At 34.0% G+C, this 27,304-nt stretch overlaps 1 protein-coding gene across 2 annotated transcripts in view; it reads right to left on the reverse strand.

Annotated features, from left to right (window-relative positions):
* The window catches only part of LOC108970424 (protein toll), a 271,459-nt gene that overhangs the window by 80,718 nt on the left and 163,437 nt on the right, over positions 1 to 27,304 (reverse strand). For both annotated transcript variants that reach the window (XM_018935775.1, XM_018935776.1), the window contains exon 6: positions 23,692 to 23,742. The gene's annotated coding sequence lies outside the window, so the exon portion shown is untranslated. The remainder of the gene's footprint in view (positions 1 to 23,691; positions 23,743 to 27,304) is intronic.

Below are 27,304 nucleotides of genomic sequence, written 5' to 3' on the forward strand. Positions count from 1 at the left end.
TAATATTACATAATTTCCCTTTTCCAGTATTTTCTCACATTTTTTGTTTTATATATGCATTTCTCATTTTAATTTATTATAAAAAATGTATTTTATTGCATAACGGTATTCAATTTTCACACAAAAATTCCGCTCAAATGTGTGTTTGTTTTTTCTGCCATAAAATGTTCAACTAAAAAGTGATTTGCCACGTCCAAACAGTTTTAAATTCGCCAACCATTAACGCCACTGCATTTTGTTGGTTTTTTTGTCCACAATTTATGCATGCTATATGCTTTGATATATCTATTTTCGATGTGTGTGTGTGGTAGAATTAAAAATCAATAACACACATAAAATTTTCATTTACGACTTGTGGATGCCCCAAAAAGATTGCTATGATTATGCTCGCACACACTCAACTACAAACGGAGTATCTACGAAGCAGCGAAGGCATATGCGGGCAATCGAACACGTTTTATGACAGGTCATAAAAACCAAAAGCTGGTTATTGGATTTCCTTTTTTCCATAAATTTCAAAATATTAATTTATTTATTTTATTATGTATTTTTTTAAACATAAAAATTTATTTTGTATGCCAGCGATATTTTCATATTTTTGATAGTTTTTAAATGTCGGTATGTTTGTGGAGGCTTTGCCAGTTATTGCAATTCCTGGTTGGTGGTAATTATGGTGAGCTTTGAGCTTTATTATCAATGCAAGCGCGTTGACATAGACGATGAGCGCACGTACATATGCTTATATATATATATATATATGACATATATCAAAAGCGCTTATAGCTTCTACACACCACTATAATCGCGCATTCGATTATTTATATACCCATATTAAATGTGTAGGCACGTAGAAGCTTTTTTATCACGGCGTGTTTCTGAGAGGATGAGTATGTGTTTGCATTGAAAGCGATACCGTGACAAATATGCATTTTTCATTGGAATTTATATTTTTATTACTTTCGCGTATATATTAAAAAATAGTTAAAAAGTAAAAACTTCACAGAAAAGTAATAAATATTTTTAATTTTTATATATTCTTAAGTAAGTATGCTATATATTGCTTAATAGTTCCGTTGCTGGTTTAATTGCGCGATAGCAGAGGATGGACTTTGTAACATATACCCATATGCGCATATATTTTACTTCTATATAAGTATATGTAAATTATTTCTATACGCAATGACTCTGTGTTCTATCCTTATGCCAAAAGTCAGCTCAGTTGATAAGTTTTTTCAAAAGTATAATCTCATCTCCTTAAGCACAAGATACCCTTACAAATCACCGAATTTTTAGCATTATCATTGTAATTAATACTTATTTATTTTTTGTTGTTGTTCGCAATATATTTCATTGCTTATATGCATGCCATCATAAGAGCTCGCCTTCCCTTCTTTAAAATTCCTCATTTCTTTGCCATGTTTTCATCACACTTAAGTTATGTGGCATCTTCGCCGCATGCTGCATGCGCTGACCGCAGCGTCAGTTGCAAATTTTTATTTATTTGCAAGCACATACGTATCAATATATGCATATATGCATGTGCATATGAGCCAAGGCATTCACGCTTTATAATTTTCCCATTAATATTCACTATCGAAAAGCTTTTACCATTTATTTTGCGCCGCACAGTAATCGCACTCACACATGAGCATACGCACATATATAGTCCAGTAACCGTTGAAAATATGCGAAATAAATGTGGGCGTGTGTGACTGACCGTTGTGGTGGACATGCAGCGTCGACGTGCTGATATATTTATTTATTAATGCATATACATTTGTACATATATATTTATTAACATTTATATTTATTAAAATATTTGTTTGTATATGTTTTTAATTTATATCGCTATTATTGAATAACTGTATTTGTATGTACATATTTTCGTCCGAACTAACCGCTTTTGTTGTTTGGTCAGTTGCATGGTCGGTATGTGGGACCGAAGTTGGCTGCGGTTTAGCGGAAATGAACGCTCGCCCAGCTGATAATATGATTTACGATCGGCAGCACAGAAATATGCATTATTATTTTCAATTGTTTTGTACCGAAATCATTAATTTTCGCAGAGTTGCTATGCAAATTTCAATACAAAACAGTAAACTATTGATGCTTAATCATAAATTTCTCGTTGAAAATATCATTGTTAAGTATTATTAGGAGATTTGCTCTGTCCCTAGGATATTTATAGCTTAAACAGTGCATATTCAGTTTGCCAAGAACGTCTAGAAGCATACGTCGGAGACTCTATAAATTATCTGTATTATTTGTCCTCTAAACATATTGACTCATAAAGGCGTGCGTCTAACCCCGCCTTGGCCTTGTATGGGTAACCTAGGTAATTTTAATTGGACAACAAGCGGTACTAATATATCTATGAATTTTTCACAAACAACAAATAAGAAAAATATGTAGGTAACAAGAATTGAAGGACGATTCGATCGACGTTTGGCAGCCGAAATTATTGAACATTACGGTGACAGACAGACGGAGCAGGTATGCATCTGTTTAGTAAGCGAGTTCGCTTGAGTGTGCTAGAAAGGTGCTGAGAGAAGGAAATGTTAATAAGGTAACTGAATAGGACGTGTCTCAAACGTCAGTCATGCGTCGGAGGTCACTTAAGAAGAAGCCTCACTCGGTAAAGCGTTGAAAGGGAATTCGGTGTTTTTTTTTGTTTTTGTTTTTTTGGAGGTGTGGAAAGAGACTAGATTGAAAGCCATGGACAAAGAAGATCCTTCACCCCAAACTCGGGCTCAGAACTGGCTCCCAGCCAAATCTTTCTCCGCAGATTAAATTGGGATGATTATTAGATATTGTAATCCTTCACTGCCTAAAACCTAATGACGAGTTATACAGCTGCAGGGAACCGAGGAACTTTATCGGCAAGCGCTGATACGGCCTAATGCGCTATGGGTATTCTAAGAGCAGCACAATGCAATAAGCAGGCCGCTGACCTAGCGATGTTGTAAAATAGCCTGTAGTATGAAGCTTCTTCAAGTTCATCTTCAAATTGCAAAGATGATTTCAGTAAAACTACTGATCTAGTCAGCATGGTGAGCTAGCTCGATTTAGCCATGTCCGTGTTATTATCTCAGATAATTATGCAATCTCCGAAAAATTGGTTCAGATCGAAGAAAAAGAAATTTTCGAAAACAGACATTTTTAAATAAGTCTTTATTCTCAAAGGCAAACTATTCAAAAAATATAAAAAACGTGAACCAAAGGAACTACAATCCTTTATTTTAAATTTACACTATATCACTTTACATTATAAACTCGTCAGTCATTTATTTTTTATCCTCTATTTATTGAAATTCCACAACTAATTAAATTCTCTTGKATTTAAAGAAGCTCTAAAATTATTTGTATATATATCACACACATTTTTAGGTAATTTCATCTTTTAATAAGGCAGCTCATTTCACTTTTATTTATTTATTTTAGTACCAGCTAATATTTTGCACTGTTTATCCCCACTATTACTTTCACATCGCCAATTAGTCCATGCAAATACAGCATAAGGCGCTTAATGCGAATTTTATTTATATTTATCACACACTGTTTGTAGTATTTTGCGCTAAACAAAGCGAGAATATAAATTTTTAGTTGGAAAATGAATTCATAATGCAGGATTTGATGCGCTGCATAAATGCGAATGTTTTTACAATAAGTTTTATGATTATTTCACACACATGCGTGCTGAATGTGAATACAAAAGAGGAAACTGCGTGTGTGTATGTGAGTAATTGAGTAATGCATCCGTTGTCGGTTTGGGTCGGGCAACAATGGGTGGAATGCAGTTTGCACAATTAAATCACTAAGCAACGAAATGAATGCCACAATTGCATGAGTGGGGGTGCGAAAATAAAAATGAGAGTTTAGAATTACAGTTATATATAGTATGTATGTACTTAAATATTAATTTATGTAAATATGAAGGAATGTCAGGGAGAATTAAGAATTTTAAATAATAAATAAAAATTTAATAATGCGAAAAAAATCACAGAGTAACTCTTTCAACCAACATAAGTGGTTATATCCACTTGGAAGTCAAACAACCGTTTACATTCAAAAAAAGTAAAAAATTCAAAAAAAAAATAAAAAAATTATTACTACTATAGATTATTGTTATCAATGCAGATAATGATCGCGGAACGTGTAAAAGAGATTAGATTTTTTGACGTAATGGCAAGAAAAAAAAATTTTTTTTGCAAAAAAATTTGCACTTGTAGTGACTTAAAAAATCAACAATTTTATTTCTGCAATTACTACCTCACAAATATATCTAAGAAAATCGCGTAAAAACTCAGTGGGCCCTATCGTATACACTTTCACTATCGACTCTGAAAATTACGTTCCGAGAAAAATTTTCTTAAACTTTTGGGAGTCAAATACAGTAAGCTAAAAATTCTTCCAAATACACTGATATTTCCAGAACTATTTACCGGATCAATATAAAATTTTTGGATACTTTTTTCAAATATATTCGATATACACATCGCAGAAAAAGTCTGCGTTCACCTCCTTCTTTTAATTATGGATTAAAAACGAAAAGAAATATATATTGATTAAAGAAAAAGTCATTGTTAGTTTGTGGCAAAATAATAGAAGTTATCGAGAAACCGCCAAATTTGTTGAAAGACAGTGCTCCTCATTCCAGAGGGTAATAAACAATTACAAGCGAACAAAATGTTATGAGTCCAAGTCATGTTCTGTACGTTCAAAGAAACCAACTGAAAGAGAAGAACGCAACATAATCACTCTTATGAAGTGTCAGCCTTGACTGACAGCAAATCAAATAGAACTTAAGTTCTCAAAGACGTTGTGTCCATATTCTGTACGAAAAATTCTGAAAAGTGCTGGATTTCACGGCATAGTGGTACGTAGAAAGCCCAACATATCGACAGTCAGTCGATTTAAGAGGATGTCCTTTGCAAAAGAACACTTAAGGGGGTATTTTGGTTTAGAAGCCCGAATTTTTTTTTTTTTACGCAATAAAAAAATAAAAAATTATTTTGAATATCCATTTTATTGATATTCTAAGAATACAAAACATAAATAATATAAGAAAAAAAAAATTTAAATTTAAAAAAACTGCAGGTCGGCGAAGTAGATATTGATGAAACAATGGCTTGTACTGGTGTGCAGAATATAAATCTTTTACGTGACCTAAAATGAAGATCTATGCGAAACCGGTGAAGAGTAAAAGTGTCGCGATACGAAACGTTTTTGAAAAAAAACAAAATTTTTACAAAGTGGTGGAGTTTGAAAACAAAAAAGACTCGTATTTCCCCTGTTTCTGTGGTTCGCAATTAAAAAAAAAAAAAAAAACAAACTCTTTCGAAAGCTCTTCATGGTTAATGGAGATTTCCGTAGTGCGTTCAATTTTGCTCAAATCGGTACACTAGTTTAGGAAACGATCGCTAACGAGCAACGGGACACGTAATTTGTACATATAAAATATATATAAAACAACTTCCTGCACTCCCGTAAACACCTGACCTCAACTCAATTGAACACTTATGGGCCTTACTAGATAAAAACTGGGCAGTGCATTATTATTTAGTGTTTAATGAAGAATGGGGAGTTATAAATTCAGAAACAACAGCAAAAAAGAAGTAATTAAAAGACGTGAGTGTCCAATCTGTTATTCTTGAAGTGAGCGCAGATCCTCCCTGCTTGGTTTCAATGAACTTTTTATTTGTATGTTGCTATTTTGAATTACAGTAGATTTTTATACAATTAAATAAAACTCTGTAATTTTTTTTTTTATTATCTAATTTTTTCTAATTTCTGATAGTACGAAGAAAACGTATAGATAAATTTAAATATTAAAAGAAAACAATTTCATATATTAATATTTTCTAATCTCAAAATTATTTCTTTTATCTAATTTATTTGAAGAATAATAATATAGTTTTGCTTTGCCCCTCTATGACCACGATCTCTCATCAACCTTCGAGCTTATTACGCACCCAACTGGTAACACAGAATAAAGGCCTTTCAATAACATACATGCTACAAGCAACTGCATTGACAACCGATTACTCATCCTCCTTTAAAAGTTCTTCGGCAAGTGGTGCGAAGGCATTTCTCGCACAAAATTGATATATCCACACGATTTCTTAGCTTCGAGCACAAAGCCTGCGGCACTTGGCCGGGCGCGCCTGCAAATGTCAGCGCCTTTAAACCAAACGCGCGTGGCATTTGTAGCGCAGTGGTGAGAGAAAGCAAAAACAAAAACAAAAAAGCACAAAAGCAAGAACAACAAAAGTCAAAAGCTAACAAAACAAAATGCAATGGAATATAGCACAACCGCAGCATGCATCAACGCTTTAACTGGAAATCGCTTTTCAGTGCGACGCTGCAACTTCACAAGCATTTATTGTTCTTATTGCTATTGTAGCCGCTGTTATGGCTGCGTAGCAGAGCGGAAATGAATGCATTTCCTCTGCCACAAACGCATTTCATATAAATACTTATAACAAAAACGCACACACACGCAAGCGCACAACAATTAACAACAACAATAACGAATCAACATAGAGCATTATGAAATGCATGTAAATGCGCGGGTAGCAAGCGTTGGCCGTAGTAAGAAATAATCATAACCGAACAGTAGAACACTGCAGTTGCCACTGCCGATGCGTTGCCGGTGTGGCAAGTCGGTGCTGTCAGGCATTGCAGTGTCAAGGAGGTGGCGATTGTTTGCCTGTCCGATTGTCGGCTGATTGCCAACTGCGTTGTGCGTGCGCTCGCTTAAATGTATACAAATACTCACTCATCTGCCAACGTAGTATTCGCTTATCCCCACCCCCACTTTCATTGCTTTCTTACTCGCCCTACAGCATTCCCACTCACCACCTGCCTCCAACCTCAGTCACTTCTGCCCAACCACTCACCGGCGCCCCCATTCACTCGTGTTCTCATTTGCTTATTTATACAGCTATGGTGCTCTCGCTCGTTAGCTCGTTCGCTCCACCATTGAGGCAGACATTTCGATGGGCACGTTTATGAATTTTTTAAAAGCACTTATCCACATAAGTAACTGAGTGCACATCGACAACTGACAGTGCGACCATAAACTCGTATTCGCATTGCTCGGCTGTCTCGAGCAGCAGCAGCAGCGTTCCTTCCTGCCGCGCTCTGCGCGCAGCCGTTGCCGACGCGAATGTGTTAGGAATGCAAAGCAACAGTATGGCAGCATCGCCGCTTTTTCAGTGAATTCCAGCTGCGCGTACTATGCGGCATTCACCAGCACTTAGTGAGCGTTGATGCGTTGGCTTTGCTGTTGTTGTTGTTGCGCATTGCGGTGTAGCCACCAGCATACTTCATAACACAACACAATAAATATAAAGCGTAGACTGCGGCTGACCTGAAGGGTCGGGCTGTTACGCGGCTACTTGAGTTCCTTTATTAAACTCGCTCGATGCGCTGGTGTTTATGTGTGTGTGTGAATGAGTGTGCGTACGTTCGTGGCTGAGTGAAGCATCGAAGAAAGCAGTGAGGTGCTGCAGACACTCGTTTTCAATGAATTTATGCGTTTGTGGTTATAGCTCTCATGTCCAGTTATGGGAAAATAAGTTGATTATTTAATAAAGAAAAATATTGGAAAGAAATATAAAATATTTAAGTTATATACACATTAAAAACAAAAAAATCTATCTTCTTCTGGTCCGAAGCTAAAATACCATGCACGGGTGCTCTTCTTATGACATAGAGGTTAAAAAAATATTATTATCTTTATATATATTGGTCAGTTTGCATGGCAGCTATATGTTTTAGTAATCCGATATGAGTAATATGTTCGGAGATTGGAGCGCTGCTGATAGTAATAACCTATGCCAAATTTCGTTAACTTATCTTGTGAAATAAAAAAAAATTCTATACAAGAACCTAATTTTGAGTGACCACTTTGTATGGCAGCTATATGCTATAGTGAACCGATTTGAACATTTTCTTCGGGTATTGCACCGCTGCTTTAGACAATAATTTAAACCAAATTCCATGATATATCTATCCATCTATCTAGCCAAATGAAAAAGTTTTTCATATAACCACTTTAAACTGTTCAGTTTGTATAGCAGCTTTATGCTTTATTGACCTGATATCGGAGGTTCAAGCAAGTAAGAAGATGCTTGGGGAGAAAAGATATTTTTTCTATATTACTATCTCTGACATTTACTCTGTTCAAAATACAAAAGTCTTGAAATAGGAAAATGAAATTCAAATACTAGTTATTTACACATTAAAAATTATACACATAAATAATGACTATATTTGGTAGTAGAAAATTTTCAAACTTAATTTATCGCCACTTAAGCTTATTTGCCGGAAATTTCGCATTGGCACATGTTGCATGCTGCAAATTACTTTCGAATAAATTATGTTTGGAATTACGCCGAAATAGTTGCTATCATAAATTTACGCAAATAATATGAAATAGGCGCAGCTATGGCGTAGAAATGGCTTTTAGCATGCATTTGCACAAATACTATGAAATGCGGAAAATTGTGGGGGGCGTTGAAAGCCGTTCGGCAGCGGATTGCATGAAAATTAGATTTCAGTTGCATAAATTGAGGCGCAAATGCGTATAGAGGGTCGTGTGGCAGGTCGCTGCTGCGTACTTAAGTGCATGCACAAAAAGACGTGCGTGTGAGTGCGTGCGTGAGTGCAGTGCGATAATACTGGCATGCACTTACGCGTGCGCAGGTTCATTATGCTTAGTATGCTTTCTATTATGTATTTTGAATTTGAAATATTTGCATTTTAGTTGCCGCAAATGTCATATGCGGAGCTGCTCGCAAACAGTTTGTGTGTGTGTGAATGCGCATGTGTGGTTGCACGTTATGGAGTTCGTTTGGAGTGCATTAATGCAAGTGTATACAGTTGGAGAAATTGAAAAAAATTGAATTAAAAAAAAAAAAATATGCGAATTGAAGAGTAGAGTTGGCAGTTTTAAATTTGTATGCTTAAAGCATTTAATATTTAGATGAGTTTTTAAAAAAGTTTTTCTAGTACTTCTATATAAACTAGCGTTCAGGCATCTTTGACAACGGAACAGTAATGCTAAGGCTATTTTTAATTTTTCTTAGTCTATCTTTAGGCTTAAAATGAAGAAAAAAAATGCAATACTTCAACGGTGTTAGTAAAATTTGACTGCTCATAACTAGCAAAATGATTTCGAAAACCATGCGACATAGACGGAAAATACGTAAAAGTTCTTTTATGATATACAAATAAGACCATATTATAAAACCTGGACTCCTAAAACTTTGCAACGGGAAGTTATATGATTGACAGAGGAACTGGAAATGTTGAAAGGAAAGCTAAACTCAGTTAAAGTTAGTCTGAGGTAACAACACTACCCAAAATGGGGACTTTGTTTTTGTTGTTGTTGGTCTTTTGAGAATATCTGAATTTTTATTGGCATGTGTGAAAATATAGTACTATAGATTCTTTCATTATTTACCACTGAAGTGGTTGTTTTTCAATAGTCCTCGTTGAACTTGGAAAATATTCGAAATAGTTTTCAAGCTTATGAAAGGTTTTCAAAGCCTCTTTTTAATTATAGGTGTATTTATTGATTTTATAAAAAAATATGATATATAAAACCTTACTATTTTTCTAACTGCAGCACTCCATTTTAACAAAATATATATGTGCTGAGTGCAATTTGAGCACCATTTACGCATATATTTTCAAAATCCTATATCATGCGCTCATTTCTAGCTTTTTGCATATATTTAGGCGCACTGTAATGCATTTTGCATGCCGTTACAAATTTTTGCATACATTAATGGCATAGGCAGCATGCTCCCTCCACCTAAGCATTGTTTGAAAAATAGTGCAATGGCTGAGATATATACACAAACAAATAGTAAGAGGGACACAATTAATGATATTCCGGAACTGATGTGCTTTTTACAGTACTTCCTCAAGCACGCCTCAACTGTGCAGCAACAGCATCCAAACGTATTGCCTTATTTTATATATAAGTGAACAAATTGTGCTGACCAAAATATTACTTACCAATACAAATTTACCAAGAGTGATGTGCTTAAGCGAATTTCTCATAATTAAACTAAAGCTCTTGAACACACATACACAATTTGCAGGTAATTTGCGTTGTGCACAAAAACTTGATAAAGATTATGGAGATTTTAAACAATTACTGTTGCATTTTAAGGCAATTACTACTGCATATTCAGTTGGTTGTTATTTCTAGTTGGCACAAATGGTAAAAACATTTCACAATGTTTGGAGAGACACTCCTAGCTCTTTGAATATATATGTATTGTTGAAAGACTCTCTGTGATTATGTAGTTTTTCGATGTAATTGAGAATAATAAAAATATGTATAATTTAAGTTAATTTGAGTTAATTCTCTTACAGCTTAGACCACATACAACTAATACAAGTTTAAGGTGGGACTCACTTTTAGCCTGATGTCAGATAAAAAAATATTTGTTAATGAAAATCAGAACCAGAAAGTGTTGACTCAGCTGTTGAGGCTTTGTTAGTATTATTTTGTAAATTAAAAGTTGGATGGGTAACTGAACAAGACAAGTAGCAGAGAGAATAGAACAAGAGAATAGTGAACAAGTTGTAGTTTGTTATATAATAAAACACTATTTGGTAATAAATAAGAATTAAATTTTTTTTTAACACAACACTCAGAAAAACGCAAATTTGAAATGTCATCAAATTACGAACATATGATAGAAAATTATTCCCCTGAATATTTTATAAGTAAAATCCAAAGAAAATGCTTTATTTTAGTAGCTTAATAGCCTGAAAAGGATTAATACAAAAGCGCTTTGCCAAAAAGTAGAAAAACTTCTTTATTTAGCCCAAATGTAGGCAATATTTTTTTGAAAAATAGAGTCCAGAAATGACAAGCATTGTGAAAAGTACGTTGAAATTGCAAATAAAACCAAAATATTTAATCATGCATTAATATTTATTTTATCGTGCCAACTATTTTTAGTCATCGAAAGTTTTTTATAAGCACTTTTTGGGATGGCCTTCAGCTCCTTCAGAGAATTTTGTTTTATCTCTCTGATTTTCAGTTCAAGAAACAGAAAAGTCACATGGAGACAAATCTGGTAAGCACGGTGGTTGATCGATAGTATTCATTGCGTTTTTAGCTTCAAATTCGGTCATAATCGTATCTCGATGCGATGATTCACTATCATCCTGTAATATCTATCAATTACTTTTCCACTATTCCGTCCGTTTTTAACAACTGTTCTCACACAAACGCCTCAATATGACAAAATAGAACTTCTAGTTAACCGTTCGTCCCTCCGAAACAAATTTATGATGCACCAAAATATGAATATCAAAAAAGTCTATGGCTTCAGCTTGATTTTTGAGCAACTTTGACGTAGTTTTTTGGTTCAGCTCTTTTATTTCTCTCCTTTCCGATGATTGTTGACTTGTTTGCATGTCAAACCCATAAACTCATGTCTCATCAACAATTATAATGCTCTCCATGAATGGAGAATCGGAATTCGCACGATCCAGCATCCAAAGCTACCTTTTTAAGGTACTTTTTTTTTTTTTGAATATTCAGCTTTTTCGGAAAGGGTCGAGCAACAACGCGTTTCATACCACTTGGCTGCCGAATTTCGAGGACCATATTCTTCCCTTTTTTAAATTTTGAGCATTTGAAGAGGTCGAACGTCGTACAGGACGAGGTATGTCTTTTACACGACCGTCTTTGAATCCAACAAATAGTTTCGGAGACATAAGCAGGTTGGCAAGGATTTTTTAACTTAGTGTAATTAGCCCTATATAAATTTAATCGGGTTTATCTCGGAGCGAAGTCCTCCTATAATAGTTCGGTAACCTATTGGAGAGAATCTAAATTTTTGAAAACGAATCAACCATTATAAAATTACATTCAATAAATAAATGTACATAAGTACACATTATTTTTATTTGTTTATTAAATAAAATGCTTTTTCCAATAAAAAAAAAAATAATAAATTAAAGATGCGTGTTATAATTTCCCTAAGCAAGAATGTCATATTTCATTTCAGATATTGTTATGCAGTTAATATATATTATGTCGTTCCAAATATGATGGAAAAAAAATTTAGAAATAGAACAAGGTAAACTTACAATTATCCAGTGTAACATAACCGAATTTACATATGTGCTTACACAACATAATAAGAAGCAATTTAACATTGCAAATAAATATACACTTAAATACATGTAAGTACAAACAGTAAATCCGCAAACTTATTAGCAGTAACTAAGACAGACTTGCCGGCTTATCAGCATACTTGCCAAAAGACTTTACTTCAGGCAAGACTCTAACTGATTATTCACTACACAGTAAGTTATATAATTATCATCCTGAACACGCGCACAATGATCCGCACACACACACACACATTGATACAGCGTTATTTCGTGGCATTGGAAATCCCTTTCAACAAGCAAGTATTATAACAAAAGTCGTGTATGTATTTGTGTGTAAATCCACAAACGTGCGTTCATTGTTTCAAAATGTGAGCAAAGTGCCACTGTCTCGATTATTACGCTGCAGTTATAATTAAATTAGTGGCAAAGGCAAAAAATATTGAGCTGCCGGCTTACGCCGAGTGGATGAAGTGAATTATGTTGCATATGCGTGTCTGTGCCTGTGTGTGTGTGTGTGTGTGTGCATGCAAATGAGCTTGTGAAGCGACAACTAACAAGCAGCTTTGTAGTGTACTGTGAAACAATTACTTATCAGTGTTTTTGTCTAGCAATAGTGTGCCTGTGTATGCGCTCACCGAGTGATATTCATTGCGCTGACATGGCGTATACGTAACCAGGCGTATGAATAATTTAAGACAATGCAAATAAACTAACAAGCGCTCGTAATTTTGCTCCAAGGAGTGAGTAATGGAAATGCTAATGAAAATGGAATTACAAATGGAAATGAATACATGAAAAGTAACGCAACTAGAAGTAAACTTGGTAATCACATACATATGTATATATTTTTATGTATATATGTATTTGTATGAAAATTTACTGGTTTGTCGGAGCATTTTATTAAAATGAGAAAATATTTTCGGTTTGCACTTAACAGGTTTTGAAAGATGCAAAGATACGCATAGATATTGAAAATATAAATCTATGCAATTAAAAGTATGTGAGCTTATAGAGCCTTAGGGCGTAAATAAAAACTATATTATGGTAAAGAGTTTGTGAATTATGTTATTTAGCAACTAAATAGTTTGGATGGCATAGTAAAGTTTGTTGAAGTTAAATTTTTGTTTTTATTTTTTTTTTTACTTTACAAAAATTATTAACTTTCCTTCTTCTATTTTAAAATAATTAAGATTGCATTCGATGTTTATGTAGATAATTGTGATAGATAGAAAATAATATACTTTAAAATTGTAGAACTCATAAAGCCCACATTTCAAGTATTGAAGGCTTTTAATTGGCTTGTTAGTCGGATAATGATGAAGAAATTTTATTACATTTGTAGGCTTGAAGGTACTTTAGACATTGCTTTATTAGTTGCCATTTATCTGTTCACTTTGCTCTCTACTCAAATGTACTTGCAAAATCAACAACAAAGTAATCGATTAGAATTCGTGCAAGCGAGTCTGTGTTTGCCTTAATACATAAATAAGTATATCCGCTATTTTCATTGCTAATAAGCATGATGGAGCTAGTGAGCTTTGGAATAAACTCAAGTTTTTTGGCAATTTTGATGCCCTATTATTTAAATATGATATATAGCGGGATTCTGTAAGCAGTCTCTAATCTCTATTTGAGACATTTTGTGGTAAAATCTCAATTTTCTATTCACTGAATAGTCTCTAGCCTTAAACTCAAAATATTGCCTCAAATTTGAGACCTGGTAGTTAGCGAGTCACAAAACCCAAAAAAGAACTCTTGTCTGCCATTTTGAATATATTGAATAGAGATCATCATAGATATTAATCGATTGTCATTTTTTATATTTTGTAAGCAACTCATACACAAAAAGGTTAAAAATAAATAAATTTTACAAAAATTTCGAAAATATTATGAAACAAAGTCAACATATATTTTTATTTTGATTGATAATTATGTTTTTTGACTATGTTACAGAAAATTTAATTATTGTTATCGACATATTTATTTTCATTCAAGTTTAAAAGCATCTCTGAATTATTAAATGTAATAGATTTTGTGATTGTCACTTACAGAATAGCAAAATCGTCTCAAGTCTCAAAGATTGTCTCTATCAAATTTAGAGACTTGAGACTGTATCACAATACAGAATCGCACGGATAAAATATTGTCTTGAAATTCGTCTCAAACTCCATTTTTTGGGTGTTTACAGAGTCACATCACATAAGAAAATAAAATTGGAGTTCATAATGTTTTTTTGTATATAGTACAATAACGTAAACTTGTGTATATTTGGTATATAACAAAGTTCAAGAAGGCACTTATTTAACTTAACCAGCTCTTTATGGTTCTAAGCATATGTATATGTAGGAAAAATGTTCAGCTTCCTTGGTCAGATATAGTCGTTATAGCCGATATACATATAACCATGTTATAACCAAATCTAAATTTTTTTCTTTGACGATATGAAGTTTTTTGTTTTGTAGTAGTATAAACTGGAAATATATCTTCTATAATGGCTATCTTGGAATCATACAACTTTAATTTGTATGAGGGAAAAGGAGTACTTCTTCAATACTCAATTAAGTACGCAAAACGGCAATTTTTTACTTAAAATAATTTTATATTAAGGGGTTACATGGCTTTACGGGTATTAAAAGATCGAATTTTTTGTTGTCTTATTAGTTTCGGAGAAACAGCCTTGATTACTTTTGAGCTCGAGGCTAGCTAGGCTAAGTGCGCCGTCTTTAAACGCGTTTTTCTCGAAATTGTGTTTTTGAAGTTGGTTGGCAAGATTTCTCAAGAAATACTCAACCGATCTTTATGAAATTCTAAACAGGTCTTTGCGATACAATTCTTTAAGACTTGGACAAAGGATTTTTTTTCGATTACAAAAATGTCTGCCAAATATCCAATTATTAGATTTCTTCTTTGTCCAAGTTCTAAGTTAAGACTTTAACTGAAACAAGTATTTTTTCATTTTAGATAATCCTGTAAAGAGTTATTCTGCCAACGCGGGCGCATCTATTTTGCGTGAGGCCACCGGAAATGGCGTCGCAATGGTGAGCTTAAAATACTGTTTTAAAAACATTTCGGAATTTCTTTGTTGATAGTGTATAAATAAAACTCAATAAAAAAACTCTTATAAAATATTTAGTTTTTTATATCAAACAAAACAAACAAAAAAACAAAACAAAACAAAAAAAAAAAAATGAAAAAAATGAAAAAAGCTTTATCTGAGGAAATCCGTTATTTAAAAAAATTTTGAATTAAAAATTAGTGTTTTTTTTTTTAATTTCGATGTTGGAAAAAATGTTGCTTCTAAAACAAATTCTGTTTTTTTAATTTTTAATTATATGCTTGGGATTAAAATTTTACTTTTTTATTTTTAATATGGTTGTTAGGATTAAAAATTACAAATAAATTAGAAAATAAAATTGTAAAATTAAAATAAAATTGTAATTCAGTTTTTGGTATAAAAAATATACTTTTTATTTCTTGATACTGTGTGTGGGATTAAGATTTTTTTAATCCCTAATTCGGGTTTCCATGCAAAATATATTAATTTTTTATGGAAATGAGATTCAATTCCGTTATTTTTTAAATGCATTGCAACCCTGATTATAATATATTCAAATATTTATCAGTTCGAAAATATGTATCCACATACTTGCTATTTTTATTGCAATTTAAAAATATACCTCTATAATTAGCTGAAGAGTGCGGAAACGCTATTGCTAATTTGAACTACTGTCGTAGCTTGAAAATAAGCGTTTCCACACGCTTCGCCTATTTATATTTGTATTTGTTTTGATACTTCAGAATCAAAAAGATAATCTAGTAGATTTGTTATGAGGCTATTTGCGTATTAAATTTTCAGATCAGAAAGGGCAGAGTGCATACACAAAGTAAAGCAAAGGTTTTCCATATAAAAAATATATAAAAATAAATATTCTTTCTTAAAAAAAACTAGAATGAGTTCTTTGATTAAACCGCATTATCAGTTGCAAGTTTCTATGCGCATTAGAAAGCATATTAATTACATTTAATTTGAAATGTTTAAAAATTCCTCGAATACAAGCAGTGTTTACTTTTGTGTGGCATGTGGCAAGTAGTAACAAAAATTTAAATCTCGGTAAAAACACAGAGGGAGAGAGAGGGAATTGACGCAACGGAATTAGTGCCGTTTTAGTTGCATATAATCTGCCCTTCCTACATGGCGTATGAGTGATTTAATTAATTTCAAGGAATGCAAATCCGTTGCGCTCATGCCTTGTGTACCTTTTGCATTTTAGCCAAACAAATGAAACGCAATTATTTGGATGCCTTATAATATAACATAATGACACACACTCGCACGAATGATTTATTTTTCGGCATGCTGAGTTGGGCACACATACAAATGTAGTTGTGTTATGTAGATCTGTGTAGGTAGTCGTGTGTATACGCTGCAGGCAATGTAGAAGCGTTTTAATTGCTTGCCATTCGGCAGGGATAACTTTAAGCTGCATACATGCAATCACAGCTGCTTGGTATATAAACATTTTAAGGATAATTGCACTGCATTTGCCTGGTTGCCCAAACAAAGCACAGCAGCAAACAAACAATCAAAATGAAATTCACAAAAGTATGCATTTTATTCTACCACTTCGTTTTTCGCCCATGCCGCACATGCGTCACATGCGCTTCCAGTGCTCCCAGTGATTTCAGTTGCAGTTTTCTCATGTAAGTGTATATATACATGTGTATGTGTGAGTGTGCCTTGAGCATACATATGTATATACTGGGCTTGTGTGCATGTAACGTTGTAACTGTCTGTTTGCTAGGGCGTAGCGGCGGAAAATGTAATTACATTTTTAACTGCATTGCTGAAGGATAATGAATGCTTGCACACACTCGCACTCACGCAAACAGGCACACACACAACATACAGACAGAGGCACTGTGTGCATAACTGGCAGCTAGTGAGTTGGCGTTGTGTGTGCGGCCGTAATTGTCTGCGTGTCTGTCATGCCAAGGCACAACAGCCGGTGCGCGCTTATCCGTTTGCGATTTGCATGCGAGTGATGCTGAGAGCAACGGCTGTTTTTCGTCTGTTTTTACTCACTTGCTGCGCATAAATGCACTCGCTGGCACATTAATACATACATATGTTTGTGTGCCTGTGTGTGAGTGGTTGAAAATTGTGCAGACAAATGGAAAAAAATAAAGAAAAGCGAGACAGAAACACATAAAAGTGCGGGATATTAATTGCAGTTGCAAATGTTTAAGTGTGTTCGCTTTGTATTTGCGGTTTGCCGGAAGGAGTTTTGTATTTTTGGCCACAAGGCAATGGTTTGCATTTCGGTTGCCCTTAATGGTGAATATCTCGCATATATATTTTCAGTGTTCGGTTGGTGTAGCATGTGTGCGCACTGTGAATTATTGCCGCAAAAATATGCTTTATAAGTGCGTGTGGCGTTGTTTGTGTTTTGTGGTATATATTTGAATTTAATTATTATTTTTTGGCGCAAATTGTTAGTATTTACAGAGAGAAACTGATTTGCATTTGCTGTTTGTTGAGAGTTGTCTGAGGGGAGTTGACCGTGTCATTTATTATGATAATAGAAACGGTTATGCAAAAGAATTTCAGTAGTAAAATAGGAGAGCTAAGATAATACATGCTTAAAAAATGAACTTAAAGACGAATGTTTTTTTTTTAATTTTGTAATTTAAAATATGTTGTTTTTTTTCTTATGAAAAACCTAAGGCCGAAATTTCCGATTTTTTCTAGAATCCCCTTTTTGGTCAAAAAAATTATATTTTGCTTATTTCTTCGATTTGCTTTACTAGACTTAACATTACTTTAACGAAATCTGTTTGGTTTTTAATTTCACAGGATCCAGTTCAGAGATATAGTGGTCACCGCACAACGTCTTTTTTGAGAGGAGCTCCCGGAGATCAGCTTTAGTTCCTTTCCTAATAAATATTTTTAATAATACTAACTCCTAAAATCTTGTTGAAAGATACCATAATATGTTTAAACGTTCTTGAAAGCATAAATTTAAGTTTTGTGAAAAAAAAAAATTCTGGACAATCTACTTTTTTCTTTTTCGGCCATCTTACTGGATGTAACCCTTTAACGGCGAAGGAAGCACTTTTTTTATTTTGAAGAACCCTCAAAATTTCTATTTCCGTTAAATCTTGATTTTATCTTGTAGAAACTTAAGTTGAAGTAGTGCAAAAGCCTACAAAGGTACATTCATATATGTCGCTTCGAATTTTTTAGTGCTTTGCTAACCTCTTTATTACCGCCTATTACATTTTTCAAGTGTAGCCGAGTCAAATTTATTTATATTCTGTAAACTATCAATGAAAATCGGGATGCAGTTCTTTAAACTAACCCCATAACTGATTCTCACTGCGCTGAAAGCTCTGCTCAGTCAGTTACACTATGGAACATTTTTGGGATTATTGTCTGGGGGGGTGAGAAATTCCAAGTTAGGCTGATGGTACTAGGTTAGTATAGTAAAACTCTCAAAGGGTTTGGCGTTCGTATGTGTCAGTTTTTTTTATGACCTTTTAAATTTTTTCTTTATCTTGATGTTTTTCGCTTAGTTGTAACATCTTGGCAAAAACAAAACAACAAAAAAAAAAAAAAAGATAAATAAATCAATTAACCAAGTTCCAAGAATGCTCTTAACATCCTTGCGACAGAAAGAGCATAGTTGTTAGAACGATGCTTTCCCAATAAGCCTTTTATTACTTCTTCGATTACCTGCCATGCATTCAATTCAGCGTCAATGAAAATATTGTTGAATGCGTCACTTTTAATCAGCTTTCATATATCTGGACCATTTAGTACGCCTGATTGGAAAAAATTAATTTGTTAAGATGGAAAATCATGGGAAATAAGGAAAAAAATTTAAAAGGTCATAAAAAAAACTGACACATACGAACGCCAAACCCTTTTAGGGTTTTACTATACTGACCTAGTACCATCACCCTGACTTGGAATTTCTCACCCTCCAGATTAGCTGTTGTACTGTGTAATCAGAGTGTCGTACTATACTTTTTTGAATATCATAACAGCGTTTCTTGCCTCAAAACCATAAGAAGAAGTGACGCAAGTTTATTATAAGCAATTTTTGGATTTTGGATTTTGATTTTGGAATTTTTTGGACATGTTGCTCTTTGTATCTAAATTTGGTTGTTTTTAGCCTAGTCCAATTTTCAGGACTATATATAAAGTCGTTTTTAAGAAATATTTACATAATTTTTTGTTAATCTTCATGTCTATTTAGTCAATTGATTTTAGTCAAATTCCACTAAATAGCAAAAATGTATAGATAGTGCATGAAAACTACTTCTGGTAATGCATATTAAGTTAATACTATTGTTTTACATTAAGTTTCATGACAGCGATCTTAGGCCAAGCTATAATACTCTTTATATATATTCGACGCGGAGAAAAGCACCAAGAGCTACTCTATCGAGTGTAGTACCACAAAGCTCATTTTTAGGCCTTCTACTATGAAACTTGACGACGACGGGGTGTTAAGAATACATCAACCAAAAAACGTGAAAACAATTGCGTATGGTAGCGGTGGCTAAACCTCTAGATGATCTCCGCAGCTCAAATGTAATGATAGCGCAAATGGTCTACGTCAATGATTTGCTAGCTTGAGGTTAGAATTGGCTGAGCAGAAAAGTGAAGTATTGTTCATAAGCACAAAGAAGATGGATCAAAGGGTATCACTCAATATTGGGGTATGCGATATTATTTCACAGCCGCAGCTGAAGTATCTAGGAGTAATATTGGATTTGAATTTAAAATTTAAGGAACACCTGGTGTATACTTCGGTAAAGTCAACAAAATATATAATGCTGTGCTTGGGCACTAACTGAAGCCGATAGACCTCACCAAGTGATATTGCTTTGCTCTCTAATTTTAACTGCTACTATCTATGAAACGGTTATGTTTATAATTAAGAACTCATACTTGGAGAGGCTCTCTGAAATTAACCAGTTTTTCAMAGTGCTAAGCGAATATACGACGACATTGACATAGTTCAGCGAATTAAAAGACAGCGGCTACGCTGGCTAGGTCATGTTGTCCGGATGGACGCAAACGCTCCAGCTCTGAAAGTATTCGACGCAGTACCCGCCGGGGGAAGCAGAGGAAGAGGAAGACCTCCACTCCGTTGGAAGGACCAAGTGGAGAAGGACCTGGCTTCACTTGGAATATCTAATTGGCGCCACGTAGCGAAAAGAAGAAACGACTGGCGCGCTGTTGTTAACTCGGCTATAATCGCGTAAGCGGTGTCTACGCCAATCAAGAAGAAGAAGAAGCGAAAAGAAAAACATTCCCTCTTTGACCCATTATATATTGGAAGATATTTTAGAGTAAATTAGAAATCAACTATTTCACCACTAAATATTTTTGCTGGGTGCAATTGCTGCAAAATTGAAATTCACTTTCCAAATTCTAACCATGTTGCACTTGTATTTTATGGGATATTAGAATACGCAATGTACTTTATTTTTAAGGAGAAAAATATTTTTTTTTTTAACCCTTTGAAAAAACCTTTCAAATATATCACGCTTTTCAAGTATTTTCGCTAAAAAAGGAGTTAGTATATTTTATTTTGTTTTTGCAATATTTCATACACCAAAATTCTGAAGAGTGAAATTAAAAAAAATGTTTTTGCACACACACATGCTGAAGTGAACGCATTTATCCGCACAAAAACCACTTAAAAATATTAAGGCGATAAAGTGTGCCTAAAAAGCAATGGGAAAAACGCACACAGGCATAAAAAACAATTGTTGCCAATTGGCGAGAATCATAAGCAATACTTGAAATAGCTTTCACAATTTGGTTTTGTTCTTTTTTTTTTTTTGTTTTTCAATAACGTAAGCTGTAATAAATTGTCTATGAAAATGATATTTTTTTTTTGTTAATTTCCAGGCTCAGTGATAAAAACGTGTTTGTTTCGTTTTGGCGTTGGTTTTTAGGCTGCATTACACATACTCGTGCATTTATAACGGCAATTTGTATTGTTTTCATAAATTTAGTTTTTTAATAAGTCTCTATTTGCTTATTTGTTTACTTGTTTGTTATTTTTGTATTTTTTGTATTTTTTTTGCTTTTTTTCTGTGTTTTAATTGCGCTATCAATGCATGAAATGTTAATACAATACCGTTGGTTCTGACAACATATGCAATCGAGCCTTTTTTGTGGCAATCCAAAGCGCATATTTTCATATTTTTTCGAAAATTATGCACGCATTAGTCACATATGAATACACTTTTTATTGTCGCTTGTAGAATTTGTAAATTTTCATGCGGCAAAACAGATAAATTTACATTTGTTTGTTAGAAGTTGAAAGTGTCCTTTGCATTCATAAACTTTTAGTGTAACGGATATTTAGTTGTGTACTTCTGTTACATATTTCTTTTATTGTTAGTTTTGAACAATCAATATTTAATTGTATTGTTGTTGTTCATGGTTCCCGGAGGCATTTAATTTGCAGATATTACATTTCATGTGGTAAGTAATTTTTTATTTAGTTTTTTTTGTATGAAAAATATTAAAAATAATTTAAAAAAAGCGTTAGTTATAATACCCTTGACGAGTGCATTTTTTATAGCAAAAAATACTATAAAAATATATGAAACTTGATTAATATTATTTTTCAATTCATTTTGAGCAGTCACTTTATATGACTGTTATATGTTATAGTAGTTCGAACATAACATAATTCTTCGTAGATAGCATAATTGTTTTAGACAATAACGTATGCCAAATGCCCCGAGCATAACGCGTCAAATGACAAAGCTTTCCATACAATCCCTTGATTCCCTTCGTTCTGTTTATATGTTAGCTATACACTCTGGTCGTCTAATATCGGCCATTCTGTGAATTGTGCAGCTTCTTGGTGAGAAAAGAACATGTGAAAAATTTCTGGTCGATATCTCAAAAATTGAGGGACTACTTCGAGTATATACAGACGTGCAGACACAAGGACAGACGGACTCGAAGACAGACTGTCAGTGCGACGGACATGGCTGAGTCGACTCAGCTCATGGGCTGATCAATTAAATATATTATAAAATATACTTTATAAGGACACTCACGTTACCTGTTGGGTACTACAAACTTCGTGACAAACTTAATATATCTGTACAAGCCTTTAATAAAAAAAAAAAAATCGTGGGAAAAAAAATTGTTAAATAGAACTTAAAAAAAATGTAACTGCAATTAATCTAAATACAAGTATTTGTTTTTCTTTTGGAGTTTTACAAGTACTTGAATTACATTTAACCACAACAACTTACAATTAATTGTTAGTTAAATGTGCCTGGCGAGGTTTGTGAAGAATTGTGGTAAAGTGCGTTTAGCGCTTGCCTCAACTTTTACATTTTTGCTTTTTTATACAATTTCTGACAAATATGAACATTACTGGGGGCTGATAAATTATTATATTAGAGGTATGGACTTTCTTAGTGGGATAGCTATCAAACCAGATGTCAAAGTTACAAATCTACTTTCGGTATAATCTAGGTATTTAGATTAAAAAAACATATAACAGAAAAAGACATAAATACCATGGAAGTTTATATTCAAAAGTTATATTATTTTACGGTATATCCGAAAACTTAAAGTACAAATTTACAATAACAAATATGAAGGAAAATTTTGCGACAGACCTCTTAGCTATGGGGTATTTGAAGTATCCTGTTTACGTACGGTCGTGAAAACTTTAAGTAAGTCAACTTTTTAAGCTTTAGTTCATTTTAGTTTAACGGTTAAGGGGTTATATAGGTTTAGGGCCTTCAAAAAATTCAATTTTTTTTATTGTCTTATTAAATTCTTGAACATCTCTGAGAACTTGTGCGCTCGAGGCTAGCTAGGCTAAGTGTACCGCCGGTTAGCGAGAACTAATCAACCAACCTTCATGAAATTGTACACAGGTCTTTGAAATACAATTCCTAAAGATTGTGAAAAAGGATTTTTTTTCAATTACAACTATTTGAAAAAAAAAAAATCGACATTTTCACTGAAAATTTCATGTTTTTGTAAAAATGTCTCTGCCAAAAATCCAATTTTCAGTTTTCTTTTGTATCTTCGTTCAAGTTTTAAGTTAAGGTTTTAACTAAAACATGTATAACTGTTTTCTCGTTAGATGATTCTGTTAGGAGTCATCCTGACAACGTGGGCGCATCTTTTTTCCAAGGGGTCACAATGGCCGAGGTTAAAATACTTTTTCCAAAAATTTCAGACTTTCTTTGTTAAAATAAAAAAAATGTAATAAAATATTTCATTTTTATTAGAAAAAAGTTGTTAAAAGATGCTATTTTTTACCTGAGGAAATCCATGTAACTCCTTAAGAAAAGTTGCCGCATAATTGAAGCTAATAGTTACCTATTGGTTTGCATTCAGAAACAAACTAGGAATTCCTAGCGGGTACCCTCTTTATAATATTTTTGTCATTTTCGATTTTGTCGTAGTATATATTACTACTCACGCCTTATCGTATCGGGGTTATAAATTTTTATTAGTAATGAAACATAACTTACCTTTAAATTTGTTGCTGTTGAACTTCCTACGATGCGTACGAAAATTATAATCTAGAAAGAGAGGAATAGTTGCTCTAATTAGTACTAAGTTCTAGGGAGCAAAGAAAAAAAAAATTATATATCTGTAATAATTATTTGAATAGTGACAATTTGATGTAAAAATAAATAATTATTTCTATTATATATGGAAAATAATTGTATTGAGGTTGTTTTAATGGTATTGCCTTCATGGCTTTTGCAGAGGAAAATTTTTGAAAAAAAAAAAAAAAATTTAGAAAGCTTAATTTTTAGACTTTGAAAAGCATACATGAATGATTAAAGCAATACAATTTTTAGTTTTTCAGTTACTGTCTTTATTAATACCTATTTTGCTTTCACTTTGTATTTCTAATGTTGCTCTATATTTCATGAACAGCAAAAAGGGCATTTGACTTTGCTAAAACAATTCATAGTACGCCTAAGTGTAGGCAAGGCTAAATTTGTTTCGTCTAATGATGATTTATAAAATATTGCTTCACTTATAAGCAGGTTAGAACTTATATGATTTATATTGTATATGTAAAATAATTGAGTTGTGGTTTTTTGTATGTTATTGCCTTCGTGTCTCTTCAGAGGCAAATGTTTGATTAAAATTTATTGATGAATGATGAAAGCATTAAAAGCTTTTATTTTTCAGTTACTGTCTTTACTTTGACCTATTAGATTATCACTTTGTATACCTAGGCTGTTTTTTCGATTTATCAACAAAAAAAAGTGTGTGACTTGGCTAAAATTTTTCACAGAATGCCTAAATGTAGGCAAGGCTAAATATGGTTTAGAAAGGTGGTTTATAAAATATTGCTAAGTGGCGAGTTGGGTTATATGATACATTGGCATATATAATATAATTGTATAGAAAACTTTAGTTTGATGTCAAACTATATTTCTCAAATGAAGAAAATAATGCCACAGCGAAGATATAATATTACAGCAGCTGCAGAGCAGTTCTCAAACGAAAGCACCAAAATGTAACTCCAAGATCAATTCGTTCAAATTATCTGTATTTTTTCAAGATATGCATAGTATTTTAAGTATTGAACATATAACAAGCTCAAGAAAAAGTTTCTACCAAACTTTCAGCACTTGTCGAAAAATCGTTAAGCTGAAAAATTTACGTAGAGTCAATGGGATTAATGTGATATTTGTTAAAATTCGCAAAGCAAAAAATTTATTGTGACACTTCAAGCTCTTGATTAACACTGCGGGCCATAGGGGAGATAATGGCAAATAAGCTAAAATATTAAAAGGGTTGCGTTCCAAGAAACCCGCCGCAAGCAAACGTAGAGAAGATGTCACGCCGAAAAAGGATTAATGCGAAAATCTTGTATAAATTGTGATGACAAGCGTGAGATATGCGCGAAAAATGAGATAAGCTCAGCTTAACTAGGTAAAAAAAGCAACAGCAAAAATTAAGCTTGAAGCGCCAAAGCTAAATGTGAACGGATATTATTTGTAATTGCATTAAGGAGCGAGAGCGCATTGAAAAACGCGCAAAAAGTCAACATAGAAAGCTGGTTAATGTGAACGAGACTGGTGGCTAGCTGCTTCAACCGCCGGGATTCACTGCTTTCGACAACGAAGCCGCAGAGACCGTCCTTCAAGCAAATAGTTGACGCAAAAACAGCTTTAAAAAATACACCGAACACATAAAAAGTGGCAAAAATTCATGGCGAAGTTTGCAACTACAATTTTGTGACAGTCAAAATGCGAAAAATGCGAAAAATACGAAAAATGCGGGCTGCAGCCGAGGCAACGGACTAACGGGCAGATGCTTTCGCCACGGAAACTGGTGTGGCAGTTTTCGTTTTCGGTGCCTTTGTCAACTTTTTCTAATGCGAGCGGGTCAATTGTGGAAATTGGCATGAACTTGGCATCAAAAAGATTTTTCGACAGCATTAATATGTAAGAAATGTGGAAATGTAGATAGGGATACGGATAAGGATAACTAGCAGCGTAAGGAAGAGGATAATTTATGCAAATTGCATGGCGGAAGAGCTGAAGTAGAAAATGAAACGCAGAATGAATTGAAAAGAAAATGAAGTGAAGTGGAGTTAAGCGCAGAGGACGACGTGGCCACGCTGAGTGGAGCACATTCATGGCCGGAGTGAATGACATTACCGAGAAATTGAATTGGTTTTATTAGATTGTGTAGCTGTATTTGTGGATTGTATGACTTATTGTGACAATGCAATTGTGGCAAATGAAATTGTGTAGCATACTAAGGCGTCGTATAACTTGCAAAGTTAAGAAGTAAGTATGTTTGGAATATATATACATCTAGTGCCAATCGGATACGGGAAGCGTTTAGCAACTGATGCCTCAATATTTGATCGTGGTCGGGTGTATATGTGTTTGTTATATTGATCAGTAGGTTATTATATTCAGAAAAGTACAGGTTAGGTTAGCTAATCTGGTTGGCCAATGAGCCATACATAGACCAGTTTTGATCCTTTGCGGTACTAGATGGAGTTTAGTTACTAGCCCCATGAGAAGTAATCATCCTTTAGTATATCTGCACTTGATGCGAATTTTAACAGACTATGCGGCTTCACTATCGATACCTTTACCAGCGTATCATACCCTGAGGACCCCAGAAGCCTGTGTGTAGCCTGATCTTGTCAATGCCTACACTATTATTTTCCTGTTGCTTTATTCAAGACATTTTCTGCAGTCTTCCTGATCTGTCAGCCTCATTTTGCGGGCATGCGTCGCCAATAGACAGTGGGGACCAGTTAGTAATCCGATCATGTTCCTACAGTCTCTTCTATCAAGTGCCAAAAGAAATTTTGTGCACTTCCGATTGCAATGATTTTTGCAATTTTGCACCCAGGTAGCCGCTTCATCGAATTCTGATTGTTTTTACCATGCTGCTATACAGATAATCGTATAATCAATACATTGATTTCCCAATGTTGCTTACGTTTTCGGGTGTTAGTCATCGCAATCTCGTCCACTATTGATGTTTTTCCTAAGACACTGCTGGAAGATATGTGATACGAGGTTACTATCCTTTTTCTCAGCGAAAAAGTGGACTCATGTAGTCAGTATTTCCCAAACCGACATTTCCCACCGAGCTATTCCCGAAGAGCATTCTGTATATAAATACTCCTGCAGACAGTAGCTGTCCCGCTGATCTATAGGTGGCTGGTTTAGTACCAGTTCGTTGGCATATGCCATTATCTTTGCCGTCGAAGTACCTTAGAAGTATATTCATCACTAATGTCCATAGAAGCGGAGATAGCACTCCACCTGGCGGAGTATTTCTACAGACTTCCTTGGCTATTGAGGCTTCTGATCCAGTGATGTATAGCAGGATCAATATTCACTGACTGGATACTGTTCAGAATTGACTCCGTAGAGACGTTATTGAACGCTCCAGAAATGTCCAAGAATGCTCTAAGAGCGTATTCCTTGTATTCAAGAGTCCTTTCGATATTGAATACCAGTGTATGGAGTGCAGTCTCTACTGATGTGATATGCGTGCTGCGCTTTTTGCAAGCTTCTTGGAAGCGCTGCGGACCTAATGTGCATGCCCAAGATTTTCTCTAGCGTTTTCAGCAGGAAGAAAGTTAAA

The sequence above is a fragment of the Bactrocera latifrons genome, unplaced genomic scaffold (assembly GCF_001853355.1).
Source record: "Bactrocera latifrons isolate USDA-ARS-PBARC rearing strain unplaced genomic scaffold, ASM185335v1 scaffold_3, whole genome shotgun sequence".
Classification (NCBI taxonomy): Eukaryota; Metazoa; Arthropoda; class Insecta; order Diptera; family Tephritidae; genus Bactrocera; species Bactrocera latifrons.